General features: G+C 51.7%; 1 protein-coding gene across 9 annotated transcripts in view; it reads right to left on the reverse strand.

Annotated features, from left to right (window-relative positions):
* Positions 1–20,790, reverse strand: part of EPB41L1 (erythrocyte membrane protein band 4.1 like 1) — a 127,002-nt gene that overhangs the window by 88,199 nt on the left and 18,013 nt on the right. The window contains exon 1 of one of the 9 annotated variants that reach the window (XM_027078403.1): positions 16,528–16,673. The exons of the other annotated variants lie outside the window; for them this stretch is intronic. The gene's annotated coding sequence lies outside the window, so the exon portion shown is untranslated. Of the gene's footprint in view, positions 1–16,527; positions 16,674–20,790 lie in introns of those variants that run through there. 9 annotated transcript variants of the gene reach the window in all.

Here is a 20,790-nt window from a genome sequence, read left to right on the forward strand (position 1 = left end):
ACACTTTGCATGCACACCCTTGTAAAGCCATCGAGCATAAATGGAGGAATTTTCAGTAGAGACTTGCACCTCCAGGATGCTCAGGGTCTGCTCTCTATCCTCAATTCTGTCCCCACCGCGTGGTGCTTCTCGTCATCACTGGAGCACAAGCCTGTGGGAAAATTTAGCCTCATTCCTCCACCACTGCCCAGGATCCTCAGAGAAACAGGAAGGATCAAAGCCCAGAGGAAGTGAAGGAAGAAATAACGTGTAGAGATGGCAACTTCCAGGCAGCAGAGCAGCATGTGCAAAGGCCTCGAGCTATGTGCTACGTGTGGGGAGCACTCCAGGGTGGCAGGACCCTCTGGTATAATAGAGGAAAGTGGGAAGGAGAGAGTGGGGCAAATGGTAAAAGGCCTTTATGGACCACCGACCACATGCTGGGCATTGTCCTACATCATCATCTCAGTAACCTTTAATCTTAACAGGCAGGTATTAATGTTTTATGGAGAAAGAAATGCAAATTCAGATAGACAAAGTAACTTACCCAAGGAAACACAGATGGTAAACATAGATGGTAAACAGAGAGTAGGGATTTAAAAACCAGCTGACTCCTAACCTCATGCTTATTCCTTCAGCCCATGGGATACCAAGACATAAGACCAAGACCAGGATTCTACAGTCAGAATCCCAAATCCCACTCTATCCTTCACTAGCTGTGTGATGTGGAGAAAATTACTCAACCTTCTCAGCGTCTGTTTCCTTAACTGTTAAGTGGGAATGACCAAGCACCTATGTCATATGGTTTTAAGAGAATCAAACATAATAACGCAAGAAAAGTGCTTTGCATGCGGTCATCCTAAGAAACACAAAGTAGCTTTTATTATTCATTATGCTTAGGCCTCTAGGCACCCGCCAGAGAAACCACACACAGACTTGCAGCCATTGTCTGTCCCTGGCTGAGTCTAGTGCAGTCTTTGGAGCAAAGGCAGAGGCCAGACCCAGACCCCAGAGAGAGCGAAGAGCCCAAGCTGGGCAGGAACCATGCAGGAGCATCAGGAAATGACCTCCTCCACTGTGTTCTTGACTCCGTGGTCCACCTCAGTGGCTCTGCAGACGCTCTGTGGGATGAAACCTGAGCAGTCTCCGTTCTCACGGGACTGGACATAATAGAAACTACCAGGGCTGCCAACTCACCTACCCACTGGCCTACACCATGGGCTGACCCCCACCCCACGGCAACTTCCGGAACCAGGTGACCTACGGTTGCAGAGCCTCAACACCAGGAAGGCCTTTGGAGACCATCTAATTCCATCCCTTGTCATACAGATGGGAACACTGAAGCCTGGAGATAAGTGGGAACCTGCTTAAGGCCATAATGTGAGCCAGCGGCAAAGCTGGAACACAGCCCTGAGGCACCTGTCTCCCTGTTCTACTGGAGTTTCCTATTTTGCCTTCCCTATTTTTTTGTTGTGTCAACTTTGTTTAAATATTAAAATTTCAAGAGGTTTAGTCACCCCGATAAGCCTAACTCTGGGGTGTTCGCTTCATGGGAAAGGCAAGAACTTTGGGGACAGATATACCTGGGTGCAAAGCCCCACTCCACCACTTCCCAGCTGAATGGGAGGGCAGCAGCTAAGAGCAGAGCTTACAGTCCCAGCTCTGCCACTTCCTGGTGGGTAAGTCCCTATACAATCATTGCTTCCATTTCCTCTTCTGTAAAGCCTCCCTCATACAGTCATTTGAATATAGAATGAGAAAAATATTAAGAAAGGACCTGGGGCTTCCCTGGTGGCGCAGTGGTTGAGAGTCCGCCTGCCGATGCAGGGGACACGGGTTCGTGCCCTGGTCCGGGAAGATCCCACATGCCGCGGAGTGGCCGGGCCCGTGAGCCATGGCCGCGGAACCTGTGCATCCGGAGCCTGTGCTCTGCAACGGGAGAGGCCACAACAGTGAGAGGCCCGTGTACCGCAAAAAAAAAAAAAAAAAAGAAAGGATCTGGTACAGTGCTTGTTCAATAAATGATGTCTCTTGTTAGTACTGCGATCTTTAATGCTACGATTGGAGCATGTTGCCAGCAGATAGCAAGAAGGTACCTCCGTCTCAAAGCTCTTGCTCTCTCAGCTCCCCTCATGGAATCATGGAATGTTAAAGCTGGCAAGGGCCCCATTTTACAGGTAAATTGAGACCCAGAGGGAAATGACTAGCTCAAGGTCATGGAGCAAGTTAATGAGAACATTGAATGAGAGCCCAGATCTCCTGACTCCTACGGACTTAATTCCATAATCACGAGCTCTTACTCTCCAGGCAGCTGTGTTTCTGCATGGATTTGGGGGAAAGGGAGGATGGTCTTTTAGACCCCAAATACCAAAGTATAGCTGGCTTCAGCCAGAGTGGAACTAGAGCAGCAACCCTGGCATCATGGAAGGCCCAGGGTAGAAGCAAGGCGGGGTTCCGTGCTGGCAGACCAGGCCAGCTTGGCCAGCGAAAGTGGCACTATAGGCACAGCTCGGAGTCCTCTCACCAGTTACAGAATAAAGTAATTACGGGATTAGGGATAAAATTAGTCACTTGTGTAATTATTTCGCTTAGAACAAGAACAGAAAGGACTTTTTTAAAGAGTTGTTCCTTGGCCCCTCCCAAGAGTATTGCTGCAGAGACGCAGATGAGTGACCAACCACACACACAAACACATACACACGTGGCAGTGATGGTGCTTTTTGGACAGGGCTGCTGGGCTTCCTGTGCCTCACAGCAGGCCCACACCTATCAGTGAAGGCCAGGGGCTACGTCCTCTGATGCTTACATTGTGGAACACCTTTGTCACATTGCAGCAGGGTACACTGCCTCCCCTCAGGGGCCTCCACCACAGAGAACCTGGTGATACGGTCTCTTAGGCCCCTCCCCAACTGCACCATAATTAGATCTGGGTTCCCCTGACCTTTCCTCCATCGTGGAGGTTGGTGGTACAATTCCAGCAGTACCTGGGGGTCCACTAATCCAGAGATGCCTCCAGAATTGGCCACTGTGGTAGGCAGAATAATGGCCCCCGCAATGATGACCACATCTTAATCCCCAGAATCTGTGAATATATTACCTCACATAGCAGAAGGGACTTTGTACATGTGATTAGGTTAATAATTTGGGGATGGGTAGATTATCCTAGATTATCCAAGTGGGTCCAATGCAACCACAGGGTCCTTATAAGTAAAAGAGGGAAGCGATGGAGTGAGTGTCAGAGAAGGAGGTGTGACAATGGAAGCAGAGGTTGGAATGATGCCATTACTAGGAGGGGGCCACAAGCCAAGGAATGTGGGTGGCCTCTAGAAGCTGGAAAGGGCAAGGTACAGATTCACCCCTGGAGCCTCTACAAAGAACACAACCCTGTTGACACCTTGATTTTAGCCCCATAAGGTCCACTTTCAGACTTCTGACCTCCAGAACTATAAGGTAATAAATTCAGGTTGTTTTAAGCCACTACTTCCCTGGCAATTTGTTACAACAGCAATAGAAAATTAATACAGCCTTGGGACTTCCCTGGCGGTCCAATGGGCAAGACTTTGCCTTCCAATGCAGGGCGTGTGGGTTGGACCCCTGGTCGGGGAGCTAAGATCCCACACGCCTTGTGGCCAAAAAACCAAAACATAAAACAGAAGCAATATTGTCACAAATTCAATAAAGACTGTAAAAATGGTCCACATCAAAAAAAAAAAAAAAACCTTAAAAAAAAAAAAAGAAAATTAATATAGCCTTGGAGCCCACTTTTCCCTCCAGGATTGAAACCCTCCATGAAATTTTCTCCTCAAGGGCCAGCCAGGGAGATTCCTAGGGCCAGAACACACCCTGAATCATTTCTAGGGAATAGGCCAGAGAGACACCTTTGGTGGAAACAGCACTCCAGAAAAACGGATGGTTCTGGGAGGAAAGGGAGACACTACCTTACAGCTACGCTCGGACTCAGCCCCTCGACCACACTCTCCAACAAAGGGACACATCCCCATAAGGCAGACCATCTGCAGGGGTAGGGTGGCTTCAGGGAAAGAGACTTCCCGGAAAGCAGAAGCCTGAGTGCTGGCCTCAGCTCAGTCTGAGTCACTAGGTAGCTTCCTCTCTCTGAGCCACTGTCACCATGGCTCAGCATCTATCAAGTGCCAGGCTGTGTGTGCTTCCACACTTTACACGGATTGAAAAGGCCCCACGATGACCCTGCGAGGCGGTCACTCCCATCACGCCCATTTTACAGCCGAGGAAACAGAGTCAAGCAGGTCAAGAGGGGAGCATGGTCTGAACCTAGGCAGCCTCACTCCACAGCCCTATTCTGCCCCCATCGTAGAGTGAATGAGGGGCTGGACACCAGGAACAGGTTCTGCAGACCTGAAAGGAATCCAAAGCGATTCCTGTTCCATCACCCTGAACGCTGGGGCTGTAAAGTGGCACAGCAGTTGGGCAAGATTTACTGAGCGCCTGAAAGGCACCCACAGCCTTTGACCCAGAATTCCCCTTCTGGGGCCCCACCCTCAGAGACATCATCTGAAATGAAGAAAAAACACTTGTAGGCAATGTTCATTGCCATGTTATTTACAAAAGAATAAACTGGAAACAACCTGACTATCCATCAACAGGAAAAGGGGTGAATGGATCATGTATTTAACAGAATCCTCTGTAATGACACCGAAGGCGGTTTCGCATCCACCGCTAAGTGAAAACCACAGGACAGCCCTGAAGATGAACTGGGGAGGACGATGACTGTGTAAAAAAAGAGCTGGAAGGAAACCAAACTCTCAGCAATACTCAGGAGTCATTTTTTTTCCTCTTCCTGTTTTCCAAAATCTCTGTACTGTTATTACTTTGCTCATTTTTTTTAAAAAAGGGATTATTAAAAAACAAAAAACTGCAATGGAGCCCTGAGGACGCCACACACTGAGCAGTCAAGGAGAGGAGGGGGAACAGGCAAATTCGAGCCGGCCAGGGAGGTAGTGGGGAAGCTGGAAAGAAGGGCGTGGTGTCACGGAGATGAGGGAAGAGAAGGAAGTGGGGATCCCCGGGAGGCACCTGGGAGGCGCTGGTGACCAGATGCTCGTCCCTATGTCCCCAACAGCATTCACAAGGCAACCCAGGCACCAGGAAGAATCAGTCATCGACCCGCACACGTTCCCCACTGAGGAGTCTCAGAGTGGCCAGTGTCCCAGGAGCAGGACTTCCAGTGGAAACCAGGCACCCAGGAGAAGCAGCGATGCTCTGCCCCACGGCCATCCACTCCCAGCCCAGGCCCAGCAAAGCAGAGGAGGCTTCAGGTAGAAGAGCCCAGTCAGGAGTTTCTTTGTCTTCAGGACAAGGCACTCCTGGTCCACAACCACACACCAATTCTGCCACCTGTTTCCATGGGGACCACATTCTACACAGGCACATACACGGGTGCACTTGCACACACACACACACACACACACACACACACACACACTCACTTCTTGGGCCTTTCCTCAGCCTCTTTGAGACCCATGCCGTAGATGCTGTGCCTCCTTGGTGTAAGCAGACACCCAGCATGCCCAGAGTCACACCACCAGCCTGCTTTCTTTGCCTGAGAAGCCCCTTCCTCTGTCCACCCACCTCATCACAGAGCCCGGCAGACCTGAGCAGAGGAGGGAAGGGCCCCCAGCAGCGCGCATATCCCACTTCACTGTCCCAGCCCAGCCTCCCACCACACCCAGGGCAGGCGGTGGCCCAGCCCAGGCGGCAGCTCCCACAGCCCAGTGGTGGAGAGAGGCTGGGTCATAGAGCTAAACGCTAAACCAGCCTCTGAAGACCAATGACCTAAGAAGCCACCTCTGACCATCAATCTAGCGAGTCAACAAGAAGCGGGGCCGAGTCACCCATTACGCCCTCGTTCTGAGAAAACTGACCTTCCTTACTGTAGCCCACAGTCCAGATGCAGGGGCCACTCTCCCAGTCAGCCTGTGGTAATGAGCATGGCTGGGCGAGACAAGGCCAGTACCAATTAGGCTGCCCCCTTTCCTGCCAGTGAGCTCAGACTTATTACTTTGCTCCATTTTCAGCTCATCTGAAAAATCCTTATCTGAGGTCCCTGGAGGATCTTGAAAGTGTTATTCAAACATTAGCTCTGACACGCGGCCTCCCCCACTCAGACATCAGCCGCCCAAGGCAACGCTTTGCTCCCTGCTTTTTGGCGCTGCCAGGAAAGACCAGCGGCTACAGCCTGCCACGTGGCACCACAGGCCCTGCCACCCCCAGCCCTCCTCGGTCTGGACTTTCCCCAGCTCCCTACCTTTTTTAGGGGAGAGACCAGGGAAGGGGACTCGGTGCCTCCTGTAGGGCAGGCGTGTCATCACGTTCAACCTTTGCAAAACCCCAAGGGTGGCATTACCACTCCTGTGTCCCAGATGCAGAAACTGAAGCTGAGCAACCCGACCGACGTCACCCAGCCAGCATGTAGCTGAGTTAGGCCTGGAACCCAGGACTGCTGAGCCCCAGGGTTCTTCCAACCATCCCCACCTGCCCCAGCCCGCTCTGCCCTGCCTGATGCTCCGCCCCACCCTGAGCAGAGATGGGCATCCATCGTTAGCTACTCCTTGGCATATTACCCCGAGCCTGGGGTCCAAGTGAAAGGGATGAGACAAGAGGCACTGCAGGATTTGGGGCTTCTGGGAGAGGCTTCAGAGAACAAAATTTTCCTAGGGGAAAAAAAAAAAAAACAATGCTAAGAGCTGGTTGCAACTCCCTATTCTGCCCTGTATCTTGCATGGGCACCTACAAAAAAGAACATGATCAGAGCTCAACAAGAGGCCAGACGGGAGGATGGGAAGTCAAAGAGGAGAAGGTATGAGCTGTGTGGTCAGGGAAGTTGGAGCTGGAAGGACCGGAGAGTTTCGCCCAATGCCTTTGTTTTTACATACAGTAGGGAAACTGAGGCCCAGGGAGGCGAAGGGAACCGCCCAAGGCCAAGAGTGAGTCTGTGGCTCTGCCAGGTCCTCTGACTCATAGGTTAGTTTTCCTAGACCTGGAAGAATGAAGGGCCTGGAGCGGATGCTGCCTGGGATAAATGAAAGAGTGAACGAACAAGGGGACCCATCGCCGCTAGACCTGAAGGAGCACAGCACAAAAACCTATGCGGTGCTTCCATGGGGACCGCAGCCTCGCTCTAGTCTCTCACCTCCATGGAAGACGTAGGCAGGAGGGAAGCCCCTCCATTCACCAAAGCTCAAGCTCTACCAGGAGCCAATCACAGCCCCGGAAGGAGGCAGAAGCTTTGGTTCCCCTGGCAACGCAGACAAAGGCCTCTGCTCAGCACAGCAATCAGCTGAAGTAGGATGCAGACTGTATTCCACCCCATTCAGACTGGGCTCTCTGCTCCTTTTCTCATAAGGAGGGAACCAACCCAATCCTTCTGGTTTTAGCCTCCGACCTCCAGCCAGGCCTCTGGACCCATCTCAGATCAGGAGGAGGAGTAGGGATGGGCCTCTTAGTTGGGGACTTAGGACAAGAGCTGAGTCCTGCCCTGTCTGCGGGGGTCCTCTCTCACCAGGTGCGTGCCCCTGAGTTGGGCTGGGGCCCTGTGTGGATGTTCCTCAGCTCATCAGCCCCATACTCCTCTGAGAGGCCGTGCCAGTTGCAGAGCCACAGGAGAGCCTGGAGCTGGAAGGGTGGCGCCTGGTCCAGGCCCAGCTCCGGCATTCATTCACAACTGGACCTGAGCAAGTCTCATCCGCTTCCCCTTGGGGCCTCATTTCCTCCATCTGTAAAGTGTAAAATCTAAGACCTATGGTTCTTTGGAATGACAGCGCCCAGTCCACACTCACCAGAAAAATTACTGAGGGCAGGGCATAGGCAGGAGCTTACCTTGCACCACTTTGGGGTTTTATTTTTTAGTTTTGTTTTGGCCACACCGCACGGCTTGCGAAATCTTAGTTCCCTGACCAGGGATTGAACCCGTGCCCCCTGCAGTGGAAGCGCAGAGTCCTAACCACTGGACCGCCAGGGAAGTCCCCCTTATACCACTTTTGAAAGTTTGCCTGGCCCCCGGTCCAGAGCCTTGGAATACATAAATCATTCCACTCCCCGGAATTACCTCTTTGTACACACTTTGAGAAGAAGGAAGAAAATCACAAGAAAACTGATGGACGCTGAAAAACCACTTCCAGATAAAACCCCCAGCTTTGGCCACCTACAGGCCAAGCCAGCACCCCTTCCCTTGCCCAGTCCCTAGCCCAGCAGGGACGAGGTGTGCGCAGCATCCCCACAGAAGGCTCTCTTGTCACTCAGGGAGGAGTCAATCATTCAGATTTTAGAAAGATTTTCCACACCGAGAGTCAAAACAAAAAAAAAAGGTTTTTTAGGAAGCTTCTCAATTCCCAGAAAAGCCAAGCTATTGACATCCAAACCCACATGCACTGGTCGTGCTTTCAGCTCTACGATCCCTCAGGCACCTAGCAAGAAACCCTAAAAAAAAAGAGGAAAAAAAGATAGAAAAGGGAATTCCCTGGTGGTCCAGTGGTTAGGATTCTGTGTTTTCACTGCCGAAGGGGCAGGTTCAATCCCTGGTCGGGGAACTAAGATCCCACAAAAAAAAAAAAAAAGAAAAGAAAGAAAGAAAGCCTGCCACCATCCAGGACACGGCTGCTCCCCCGACCCAGCCCCGTACCCATCAGGCCCTGTGCTGCATCCTCTCACCCTTGTCACCCAACCTCTCATCTGTTCCCTCTTGTCCTTCCACATGCCCGAGTTTAGGCCCATCACTTCCCACCACTGCCGCTTGCCAACAGTGGTGAGGGCCACGCCAACAGCTTGCCCACTGGCCTCCAGGCCTCAGCCTTGCCCTTCCAACCCATCCTCCCGCCACCAGAAATCACATCACACCATTCCCAGTCTAACACCCTGCAGTGGCCCTCATAACCCTCCAGACAAGTTCCAGGTCCTGGCCCAGTACATGTGCGCTGCAGGACCTGGGCCAGCCTGTGGTCCACTTTTCTTTTCTTGCCATCCCCAGCGTGCGCAGCAAACTCCCACCACTCCAAAGCACCCTCCTGTTTCATGCCTGTGCATTTTTTTGTTTGCACTTGTGGTTCCCTTTGCCTGGAATGCCCTTTCTGAAGCCCCCACTGTTGGATGGAGATAACAGCTCACCTTTAGCTCTCTGCTAAGCCCTGTGCAGGCACCATTTCATTTATCCTCTCCAAGACCCTATGAGGCAGGTACTTAACGCAGCCTGTTTACGGCTGAAGAAATGGGATCAGAGATGTGAATGAAGCTGGCAGAAGTCACGTGGTTGTTAAGGCGATGAGCCAGAATAGCAGTCCAAGCATCAGACTCTTACGTGGCCCCAGTCCTCTGCGACCCCGGGAACAGTGTAGTGGCAACGTGGTATCAGAAAACACAGCTTGTTCCCGGCAGTGCTCTTTCTTTCTGGGCTTTGGGAATAGCCTGCCCCAGAGAGCCTCCGGAGAGGGCCCAGCCTGTTCCTCTGGGGTTGCCTCCAACCCTACTTTCCCCCAACCACACAGCACGACCTCTTCAAGTATAAAGAGTCTGAGCCCCCAGCTCAGAAGTAGAGCTCTACAGTTCCCAGAAATGGCCCAGCTGTGACCCCCAGCAATGTCTCTCAGGAAGTCCAGACTCTTTGGCCTAGCATCAAGGAATCACCAGGATCTGGTACCAACTCATCTTTTCTTTTTTTTGGCCATGCTGAGTGGCACGTGGGATCTTAGTTCCCCGACCAGGGATCGAACCCGTGCCCCCTACATTGGAAGCACAGAGTCTTAACCACTGGAGAGCCAGAGAAGGCCCCCAGCTCACCTTTTCAACCTTAATTTCCCACTGCATCCCCTGGCCCCATGCATGCGTGCTCTAGCCACAATAAACTGGTATTTACCATCCCAGCCATGTTGGTTGTCACTAAAAGCTGCCATTTACTGAGCACCTACTAAGAGCCATGCCCTGAGCCAGGCACTTAACTAGCATCTCATTTCCCTACAACTCATTCATTCATTCATCCAACAAGTACCTACTGAATATCTACTAGGTGCCATGCAATGTGGAGCGAACGTGCTGTTAAAAATAAAAGACAAATGGTTACAAATTGTGGTAAGCGTTGTGAGGAATCAAGGCGGAGGCAGAGAGCAGTGCGGTGGGGCCGGCAAGGAAGGTGTCTAACTAAGCTGAGTTGTAAAGGATAAGAAGGATCCTAGACTGCAAAGAGCCAGAGAAAGAGAATTCAAAGCAGAAAGAACAGCACATGTAAAGGTCCTGAGGTGGGGAAAAATTTGTTAAATCAACGGAAGAAATAAATGACCAATGAGGAGATACATGACTGGAGAGGGGGAAGCAGAGACAGGCTCATTCAGGGCCCTGTAGCCATGGTAAGGAGTTCAGAGTTTATTCTAGGAGCAGAGGAAAGACACTGAGTGACATGGTCTGATGTGTATTTTACGAAGACCACTCTGCCTGCCACTTGGAAAGGAGACTTGAGAATACAGATATAGTATGTAATGTATGCAAAGTAACTGGCACTGTAAATGTTAATCCTCTTTTCCTTCTCTCTCTCTACTCCCTTCCCAGGCTGGAAATGTCCTCTTTAACTCCTATTCCTTCTCCTGACCTATACATTGTCATAATTTGAATTTTCTGAGGATATCATGATCTGTATAGATGTGGACCAGTGAGAGGATGCAATGTACCCAGTGTCACAGAGCGGGGATGCAGCAGTGGTGGACTTTTCCTGCCTTCTCTCTTTTCCCTGAACTGAACCCCCAGTTGATGTAAAAGTCAGGAGGAAGAGGAGGCAGCAAGTGCTAAGGCCTTCCCCCTAGGTTCTCCCTTAACCTCTTCATGGAGAAGCTCTGAAAGCCTGGTTCCCAGGCAATTATGGGCTCAGGATGGCGGGGTGGTGGGTGCCCTGGAGTAAGCCCCCAGTCTAGGTACACTCCCTCCCTCTGCTTGAGCCAGATAAGGGCAGGCCAGACTATAGATGGAGACGGGCTACTTGCTAGGATGCTGGCTGATCCTATCACCTTCCCCAGGAAACAGACAAGGGTTGTGGCCCTCATTCTACCCACTCAGGACCTGAGGCACTCAGTGTGTTATGACCTGCTTAAGGATGGAAAGAACATGGCAGAGCTTGAACTAGAATCATAGTATGTGGCTGTTTGAGGATTACTGAGCTGAAAACTCTGTTGTACAGATGAAGACATTAAGGTCCAAGAAGGGAAAGAGATGTGACATGCTGAGTAAGTGATAGAGTCAGAACTAGGAGTCTAGGGCTTCCCTGGTGGCACAGTGGTTGAGAATCCGCCTGCCAATGCAGCGGACACGGGTTCGAGCTCTGGTCCGAGAAGATCCCACATGCCGCGGAGCAACTAAGCCCATGCGCCACAGCTACTGAGCCTTCGCTCTAGAGCCCACAAGCGACAACTACTGAAGCCCGTGCGCCTAGAGCCCGTGCTCTGCAACAAGAGAAGCCACCACAATGAGAAGCCCGCGCACCGCAACGAAGAGTAGTCCCCGCTCTCCGCAACTAGAGAAAAGCCCACGTGCAGCAACGAAGACCCAATGCAGCCAAAAATAAATAAATAAATGAATAAATTAAAAAAAAAAAAGAACTAGGAGTCTGAGCAGCTTCTGCTTTCCCGTTCCCCGTGCAGCCTCCCTTGAGAAAGATGGCAAAGGGGGCAGAGGTGAGGCTGGCCTTGTGGGTGGGGAGGGAGGCAAGGACAGGGCAGCACTGCTTCCTCCGGCCGGCCCTGCTCCAGCTTGCAACCCTCCCACTGTTCATGGGTGCAGCAAAACCTGCCAAACCAGTGCCTGTGCCCAGGCCAAGGGGCAGAGCCCAGAGCTACAGGGGTGTGACTAGGCTGCAGACACCAGGAGCTAAGCGGCAGGGAGGACACAGGCCTCTTGGCCTGCCAGCCAGGCCACACAGGCACTGCCCCAGGGCCAGGGTGGGCGCTCAGTGCTGAACTGCTCCGTCACCCGGAATCAGGCACAGCTGGGACTTGCCAGGCCTCCTGTGGCCAAACAAGGGCCTGCCCTCTGCTTCCCCTCCCGCTCTGGACTCTCAACGTGTCAGCTGTCAGTGCCACCAGGGCAAGAGACCCAGGAACTTATCTGGGAGACATGACAGGAGGCAGGGAAATGTGACAAAAATGACACACAAACACTTCTCCCCTCCCAACCACAGCCACCAGGATGAAGTCCCGCCCTCTCTGCTCTATTGGGGACACACATGTTCTACCCCTTGCTCTCCCCCAACCTCAGTAACCAAGACCCAGGAAATAGCTGAGCACAAGATGTGACTGTTGGAGGAGGGGGGCAGGAGATCGGCGTTCCTAGGTAGCTCTGCAGCACTGACACTCGGTGTGGACTTGGGAAAACCTGCCCTCTCAGTCTCCAATCTCGCCACCCTTCCCTTGGAGGTGCTCGGTCAACTCCATGTTTCAGGGAGCCTTTAAGTTTTGCTCTCACCCCACCTCCACCCCACCTCTCACCACCTCCTGCCCAAAGGAAAGCATAAGAGGTTAAACCCACCAGTATGCAGGGCCCCTGCTGGACAGGGCTTCTGTGTCAGGGGCTGCCTTGCCGGAACCTGTTCTGTCAGCACTAGTGCCAGCCGGGGACACGGGGCCCACAGGCCAGACTATTTGGGGGGCTGATGATTCTATCAACTTTTCCCAAGTGCTCAGAACCCAGTTCAGAGACCACTCCCAAGGCCTGCAAGACTCAGAAGCCAACCGCTTGGCAGGAAGGGACCCTGGCATCAGTCTGGGCTTTCGTGAGCGTGGGACACATGGGCCAGGCAGGTGCCCTACAAACGTCAGAGACTGTTCTTGTATCTCAACCAATCCCCTCCCTCGGTAGACAGGGAGGAGGAGGCCCAGAAAGAGGCAGGGACCGGACCAAGGTCACACAGCAAGGCCATGGCAGAGGGGGAACCCCTCAGCCCAGGGCTTCCAGAACCTACTTCCTCCCACAGCACATTTTCCCAAATTCAGAATCATGCATCCCACGGGGGAGCCGAGAGACACCTTCCTCGCCACTGCTTGGAAACTGCCAGAGACTGCTACGAAGTTCTGCCGTTCAAAACGGATCATGTGTATACCTGCTCTGTTCGCCTCTGTGTCCTAGCACATTGGGCAGTGCCTGGCGTACGGCAGGAACTCAGTGCACACTCGTTGACTAAATCAAGACTCAGTGGCGGATTGACTGGAAGCAGAATCTACTTCTAGGCCCCAGCCCTGGGGGTGGGGTGGGGAGCCGGAAACAGAAGCGAGAAACGGAAGAGGCTCAGGATCCAGGCAGGCTGCATTGAACAAGCAGGGACACTGTTGGCCCACAGCTTCAGAAATCCTGGGCCCCAAAGTGAGAGACAGGTTGCCCTCAATCACCCTGAATGTATGGACTTAAAGACCTGTGGCGGGGGGGCGGGTAACTTCCCTGGCGGTCCAGTGGTTAAGACTCTGCACTTCCACTGCAGGGGGGCGCAGGTTCGATCCTTGGTTGGAGAACTAAGATCCCGCCTGCTGCGCGGCGCAGCCAACAGAAAAGACCTGTGTGTGTGTTTCTGTGACTTGGCAAGGCCACCAAGCCAGCCACTCTGTCATTTAACTCAGTCACTTGCTCCCTCACTCTCCAAAACTTATGCGGTAAAAATGAGGGTCAGTAACAATCGTCCCCCACTTCCCTGTCGGTGCTGCCAGACCCAGAGCTGACCCCCGTAACACATTTGGCCAGGAGTCGAGCTCCCAAAGCGTGAAGACCTGAGCTAAAATCAGGGGCACGCCACTTCTCCTAAAACTCACGACTGCACTTATAAAGTGGAGATGGGGGACTTCCCTGGTGGCACAGTGGTTAAAGAATCCGCCTGCCAATGCAGGGGACACAGGTTCGAGCCCTGGTCTGGGAAGATCCCACATGCCGCGGAGCAGCTAAGCCCGTGCTCCACAACTACTGAGCCTGCGCTCTGGAGCCCGCAAGCCACAACTACTGAAGCCCGCGCGCCTAGAGCCCGTGCTCTGTAACAAGAGAAGCCACCACAATGAGAAGCCCCTGCTCGCCACAACTAGAGAAAGCCCGCACGCATCAACGAAGACCCAACGCAGCCAAAACTAAATAAAATTTTAAATAAATAAAATGGAGATGGTAACGCCTTCTTAAGGAATGCTCTGAAAGCCACATACAGTGATGCGTGTGAACATGCTTTGTAAAGTGTCAAAGAGATATAAGAGATTATTCATAACAATAACATTGCCACCACTAGCCCCGCTGGCCCCCAGAGAATCCCAGTCTCTAAAGGTCAGTGATCATCATCATTATGGCCACCAAAAACTGATAGGAAAATCTATCAGTTATTAAACACTTGAATCTGTCAAAGGCAGGTTGCCTGCCTTCTCTCATTTGGCCTCCATAACCTCTGAGGCAAGAATTATTATTGTGTCCATTTTACAGATGGTAAAACTGAGGCATTGAGAAATGAAATATTCAAATTCACACCATAGGTGGTGGAGCAGGTACAGACTGCACCCAAGTCTGTCTGAGTCTGGAGCTCCAGCTCATTCCACTGCCCCGTGGGAGCATGTCACCTTGCTAAAGCAACTCCCCATTTGCCAAAGCCTGACGTGGCCCAAAGCAACATAGTCACTTCTCTGACCCTTGCAGCAGTAACCCTTGAGATGGGTAGGATTGGCTGATTTTGTCATCCCTGTTTGACAAATGAGGCAACTGACCCCCAGGAAAACTTGGCAACCATGTATCTCAACTCACTGATCATAGAAAAGCAGGAATACAAAGGACTGTGGAGAGTGTATCCCAAGGGGGAAACTGAGGCCTGGAGAGGGAAAGGGACCTGCCCAGGTCATTCATTCAGACCTTTCCTGAGATCTTTCTTCATATGTGAGACACACATATGAAGAAAGCAGTGTCTGCTCTTCTAGTTTTATAATGCTGCTCCCCACTCCACGGCTAGCTGCCCCACCCCCTTTGCATCCAGGGCCAGCAACTGACGCCAATTAACTTTCCTAGTCTGAGTCTTAGTCCCCAACTTACAAATGGGGAAACTAACTTGGTCAGCAAAGAGTTCTAGAGGCCAAAACAGTTGCCCCCGGCCCCCATAAAGCCCAGGAAGCCAGTCTCAGCGCCTTTGTTTCTTGCTGCCCCCAATCCAGGGAGGTCTGGAGGTAGAGAACGTGCCCACACTGTATTCACAGAGTTGTGCAACCATCACCACTAACTCCTGCCTGCACCCCATTTATACTTAGCAAGTGCTGAGCTTCAAGCCCCAACGCTCCTAGGAACACAGGGCTCCTCCCTGGTTTGGCCCAGATGCCAAAAGGCCAGGGCGCCCCTGGAAGAATTTCTCTGGGGCAGAAGTGGAGCAAAATGTAAACACTCAGTGGACACTGTGTTCCACTTAGTGAAACAAAGTTGTGGATTTTCTGGGAAAGGGGCCCACTATACCAGGCCAGCCCAAGCCCAAGCCTTTTCCCAGCCTTGCCTCTGTAGCTGCCCTGAATGCAACGATTGTGCTGCCCCTGGCCTCAGTTTCCCCATCTGCTCCCTGGGCAGCAGGCTGAAACATGTGCCTCCAACATTCCACAGAGGGATCTTCCCCAACAAATGTCTAATCTCATCCACCTTATCAGAAGATAAAGGCCATCCTCTTATGTCAGCCGAGATTGGCAAGAGCAGTAGGCTTGGGCTGGGTTAGGGGATGATCAAATTCAGAACTGGTGATGAAGCTTTATTCTGCAGGCCTTAGGAAGCTTGGGAAAGTTTGAACTGGGGACATGACCCCCACAGACTGGGCCAGAAAGGGGGCTGTCCTTACAGCCATTAGCAACAGGAAGAAAGGTCAGGATTCCAGACACTGGTTTCTATCTTTTAGCTCTGCTCTGCCACTCATTAGCTGTGTGACCTTGGAGAAGTCACTTACCTTCTCTGAGCCTCAGTTAACCCATCCGCAAAATGGGGATAATTCTATCCTCCCTGCCTTACCTCTCAGGATTATGGGGGAAATCTGATGAGATGATGAATAGGAAAGGCCTTATAGGAAAAATATAAGGGACTTTGATTCTAGTCCAGGTGATAAGAGCCATGGCGATGAAGAACACCCCACCCACCACAAGAAAAAATTCCCCTGCCCTTTTCTACCTCTTTTCCCCCTACAGCAATGCTGGAATCCCTCCAAGAAGGGTCGGAGAAATCCAGGGATCCCAGAGACAAGAGGGGTCACAGAAGGAATACTGGACATCTGCGTCTTGTCAGTATGACATTTGTGAAGCCTGGCCCCCTGTCCCCGAGACAGCCCCTCTAGCTCTCAGGCAGGCAGCAAGCCAGGGGAAATGGTCAGTATCCATGTCGGGGAGAGGCTGGGGAACAGACAGGGGAGCCAGAGTCAGCATTTCCGAGCCACCACTGTGAGAGGAGTTTCTGGGCAAGAGCAGGGAGGAGGCTGTTGTGGGTGGGAGGTGTTCCCCTGTTGAGTCTCCCCCACCTCCATCCCTCCTGCAAGAGACAATGATGTTACCTTTCATGTGACAACTGTACCTGTGTCACTTTCCTCCTCTGTAAAATGGGGGTGATGAAGCCTCTGACACGCCGTGAGTCCAGTTCAGTAAACATGCCTGTCATTCTCCCATCCTATGAAACCCGGAGGCTCCCAGTGCTGACAGCTTCTTCCCCCAATTTTCCACCTGAGTTATTTAAAGAAAAAATCTGAAGGCACTTTCAGGACAGAGCCCAGGCCTTGAGGGCGTTATCCATCTCCTGACAAGGTAGATGAGATCTGTTGTGTGTTGAAGGGGCGGGGGGAAGGAAAGGGGGCCTCTCCGTGGGTCAGAGGTACATGTTTCAGCCTGCTGGCTGGGGAGGGGATGGGGAATACTACTGTTCACCAAGGCTCTTAGAAACAATCCTGGTTCCTTGAGCCTGTGTTGCCTGGAGCAAAGGCTGACCCCTGGGCAATGGACCACAGGGGAGCACTCTTCCCATCACTCGCCACCAGGAATGAAGGACTGACACCTGTTGGTGCCCAGATGCCCTTGTCCACCATCTATGTGGGATAAAAGGTGAAGGATCTGGACACCTGTGTGCAGCTGGAGATGATCAAACTTCTTCACATCTCTGAAGAGAATAGTATGGAAGGAGGGGTCTTTCTGGGAAGCCTGAAAGATGGGCTAGTCACCCTCCCCAACCCCAGCTCTTTAGTTCTGGCCAAACTGAACCACTGCTGCTTCTCCCTTCCACGCCTTTTCCCAGGCAGCTCCTGGAGAGCCCTCCCTGAACCAAACGTCCCAATCCAGCTCCGTCCAAGGCCTAGATCAAATGTCCCCTCCTCCCGGAAGCACATTTTGACTGCTGTGCCCCACGCTGCCCCCCCGTTTCTCTGAGCATCAGTTTCCTGTCCCTCTCCAGTGGCAATGTGCACTGTTGACTGTGTCACAGCCAACACCTGCACACATTTATTTATTCCCCTCTGGGGGGCACAGGTGATTGCAGTGGTTTCTGGCACAGGCTCAGAGCTAGGCAAACCTGAACTCAAAGGCCAGCTTTGCCATTTATTAGCCACCTGACCATGGGAGAGTCACTTCTCTCTGAGCCTCAGTTTCCTCTGGAAAATGGGGGCAATAATAGTACCTACTCCACAGAGCTGTTCTTGCAATTAAATGAGACAATGAACATTAAGTGCTCAGCACAGAGCCTGGCACAGCTTGGGAGCTCAGTAATGTGATTTATTTGTTATGGTGACCCTTCAGGCAAGTTCACAGATGAGTTTTCTTTCTTTCTTTCTTTCTTTCTTTCTTTCTCTCTTTCTCTCTTTCTCTCTTTCTCTCTTTCTCTCTTTCTTTTTTTTCTTTCTTTCTTTTCTTTCTTTCTTTCTTTCTTTCTTTCTTTCTTTCTTCCTTCCTTTCTTTCTTTCTTTCTTTCTTTCTTTCTTTCTTTCTTTCTTCCTTTCTTCCTGCCTTCCTGCCTTCCTTCCTTCCTTCCTTCCTTCCTTCCTGCCTTCCTGCCTTCCTCCCTCCCTCCCTCCCTCCCTCCCTCTCTTTCTTTCTTTCTTTTTTATTTTTAATAATCTGCACTTTTTTAAAGAAAGAAATATTTATTTATTTATTTGGTTGCACCGGGTCTTAGCTGCAGCAGATGGGCTCCTTAGCTGTGGCTCACGGGGTCCCTAGTTGCAGCTCACTGGCTCCTTAGTTCCAGCACGTGGGCTCCTTAGTTGCAGCCCATGGGCTCCTTAGCTGTGGCATGCAAACTCTTAGTTGCATCATGCATGTGGGATCTAGTTCCCTGACCAGGGGTCGAACCCAGGCCCCCCACATTGGGAGCATGGAGTCTTATCCACTGTGCCACCAGGGAAGTCCCACAGATGAGTTTTCTTTACATCTCCTGAAAAGCCTACCACAGAGATACACAACAGATGAATGGATATCTATGGAGGTGGATCTGCGTGCAACACAAGGAAGACTTTCTCTACTCCCAGAGCAGAATAACCTGGGCCTGGGCTGTCTCTGCAGATCATGAGCTCCGTGTCACGGAGCAGCATGCAAGTCGATGTAGGATCCACTTGAACTGCTGACCGGAGGCAGTAGACGTAGTGATCAGAGCGTGAGCTCTGAAGACAGACTCCTTGGACTTGAACCCCAGCTTCTCCGCTTACTCAGTGTGTGACCTTCACTAGCTATGCCTCGGTTTTCCCATCTATAAAATGGGGAGAGTAATGGCACCTACCCAAAGGATTGTCATGAGGATTAAATGAAATAATACATGAAAAACAATAGACCATGCTCAGCACAGAGAGAGTAATTCAATAAACATTACCTATTGTTATCATTGTTGATATTTGTATTACTATTACTGAAGAGAGGAGTTATGGTGCTTTGCAGGCCTATAAGCTACTCATTCTCCTATAACCCAAGATTCCGCTAACATGTGCATATGTTCTCATGGCTCTGTCCACTCCCCCTTCTTCTGGTGTTAGCTCTGCTCCTCCATTTGCCACACAGGCAGACAATTGACCCAGGCCGGGCCAGTATAGGGAACGTCCCTATCCCCAGCAACAATGATTGAACCAATCAGAGTCCTTCCCTTGGGTTGATATATAGATCCTAGAAGAAAAATAGTTCCCTCTTTCTGTTTGGGCTGCTAAGCTGCGGCAGTGGACAGCCAGTTCCTCATAAGGGCAGAGAGGAGAGACAAGCCGTGATGGGAGAGAGATGGAGAGTCTATCTGATTCTTCATCCTTCAGTTCTATGAACTGCCCCAGGATCCACTGAAGTCCACTTTGAAGTTCAAAGCCACTTTGAATAGAGTTTTTGTCATTTGTTTCTGAACAATCCAGGCCCAATTATACAGGCTCTGACCAAGACTTAGTCTGTGCTGGCCATGGGCAGGGCAGGGCAGAGGCAGCATTATGACTGCTCCTGTGTGTTCCAGCACAATCCCTGTCATCTGGGCTGCAAAGGACAGTCCGCAAAGCATGTTCTAAAGAATCATCCTGACCCAATGGCCTTCACACACTGCTTCCCAGAGCCCTGGGAATCTGCAGAGGCACCTCCAAAAACACCCACAGAACAAAGGGCAGTAAGGAGGGCAACAAGATTCTGTGTAAATTGCTGCGAATTCAACCACAGCAGTTCTGTCGCGAATGCGTACGTATCGGGATTCTGCTGCCCCCAGAGATCTGAAATACCTTATTCTAACGGACACTCAGAAGAGTATTAAGAAGTAACCAAGACTGCTGTGTCTACCCGCATTCTCCAAAAAAGAAAACTGAGGCCCAGAAAGGGGAAACGATGAGGCCGCGGCCACAGAGCACGTCAGCGTCAGAGCACGCACTTCAGGGCTCTGGACTCGCAGGCCAAACGAACGCCACTGCACCAGGCTGCCTGTGAAAATCTATCATCTCTCACATTTCCTGTCTCCTCCGGTAAACTGATGGTAGTTAATATCTAGAGTCTCACCTTTCTCAGCTCTGACTCCTGCAGAGCTGCCTGCCTCTGAGCCTGGCTCCTGGGAGCGCTCCAGAAGCTCAAGGAACTTGTGGAATAAATGTATGAACCGACCGCGACCTTCCCCCTACCATGTACACATACACTCAGTTCCCCTTCTCCCCACCCATTTGCCCAAACGTCAGGGAAAGCCTGGCAGGCCCCCTCCTGGGAACTCCTAATCCACCTCCTCTGTCCTGGCTGTTCTGTGACTGTGGACAGAGGATTCCTTGTTCGCAGTGCTTCCTGCCCAGAGATCTCTGTGGGGCCCATGCGCTGGCAGGAAAGAGTCAAATCTCTCCTTTAAACTGGCGTTAAAGCACCTCTGTCCCTACCACCCCCGGGAGCAACATGCTCCCAGCTCTGTTAGGCATCTGTTCTACCTGCCCTGGCCTGGCTCAGCCCCACCTCAGCGCCCATAGCCTCTGCTCCCTACACATACACACACACATACGCACACACACAGGAGAGTTCCCCTAGGTACAGAGGTGCCTCACATCTAATCAACAGTAAAAACCAGAGGATTCTAGAATGACAACATCACAGCCCTGGCAGTTGTGCTTTACTAGTAACCCCACAATGACATTTGCATAATACTTCACAATTTCCCAATCAGTATAACTTCATTGGCCCAGTTCCCTCTCCACACCCTCACCCTGCCAGTGTCACGGAACCTGGGAGGTGGAAAGGGGCTCTGACATGTCCCAGGCCAGCAGTTTGCAAAGTGTCTTGCACAGAGCCCAGGACGGGTTTCCGTCATTGTCTGAGGGCTGCTGGTGCTGTGGACTTAGCCAATTAGAGTCCCCCGGCCCACCCCAAC

This window comes from Aethalodelphis obliquidens, unplaced genomic scaffold, assembly GCF_003676395.1.
Source record: "Aethalodelphis obliquidens isolate GAN/ISIS:26980383/991018 unplaced genomic scaffold, ASM367639v1 scaffold42, whole genome shotgun sequence".
Classification (NCBI taxonomy): domain Eukaryota; kingdom Metazoa; phylum Chordata; class Mammalia; order Artiodactyla; family Delphinidae; genus Aethalodelphis; species Aethalodelphis obliquidens.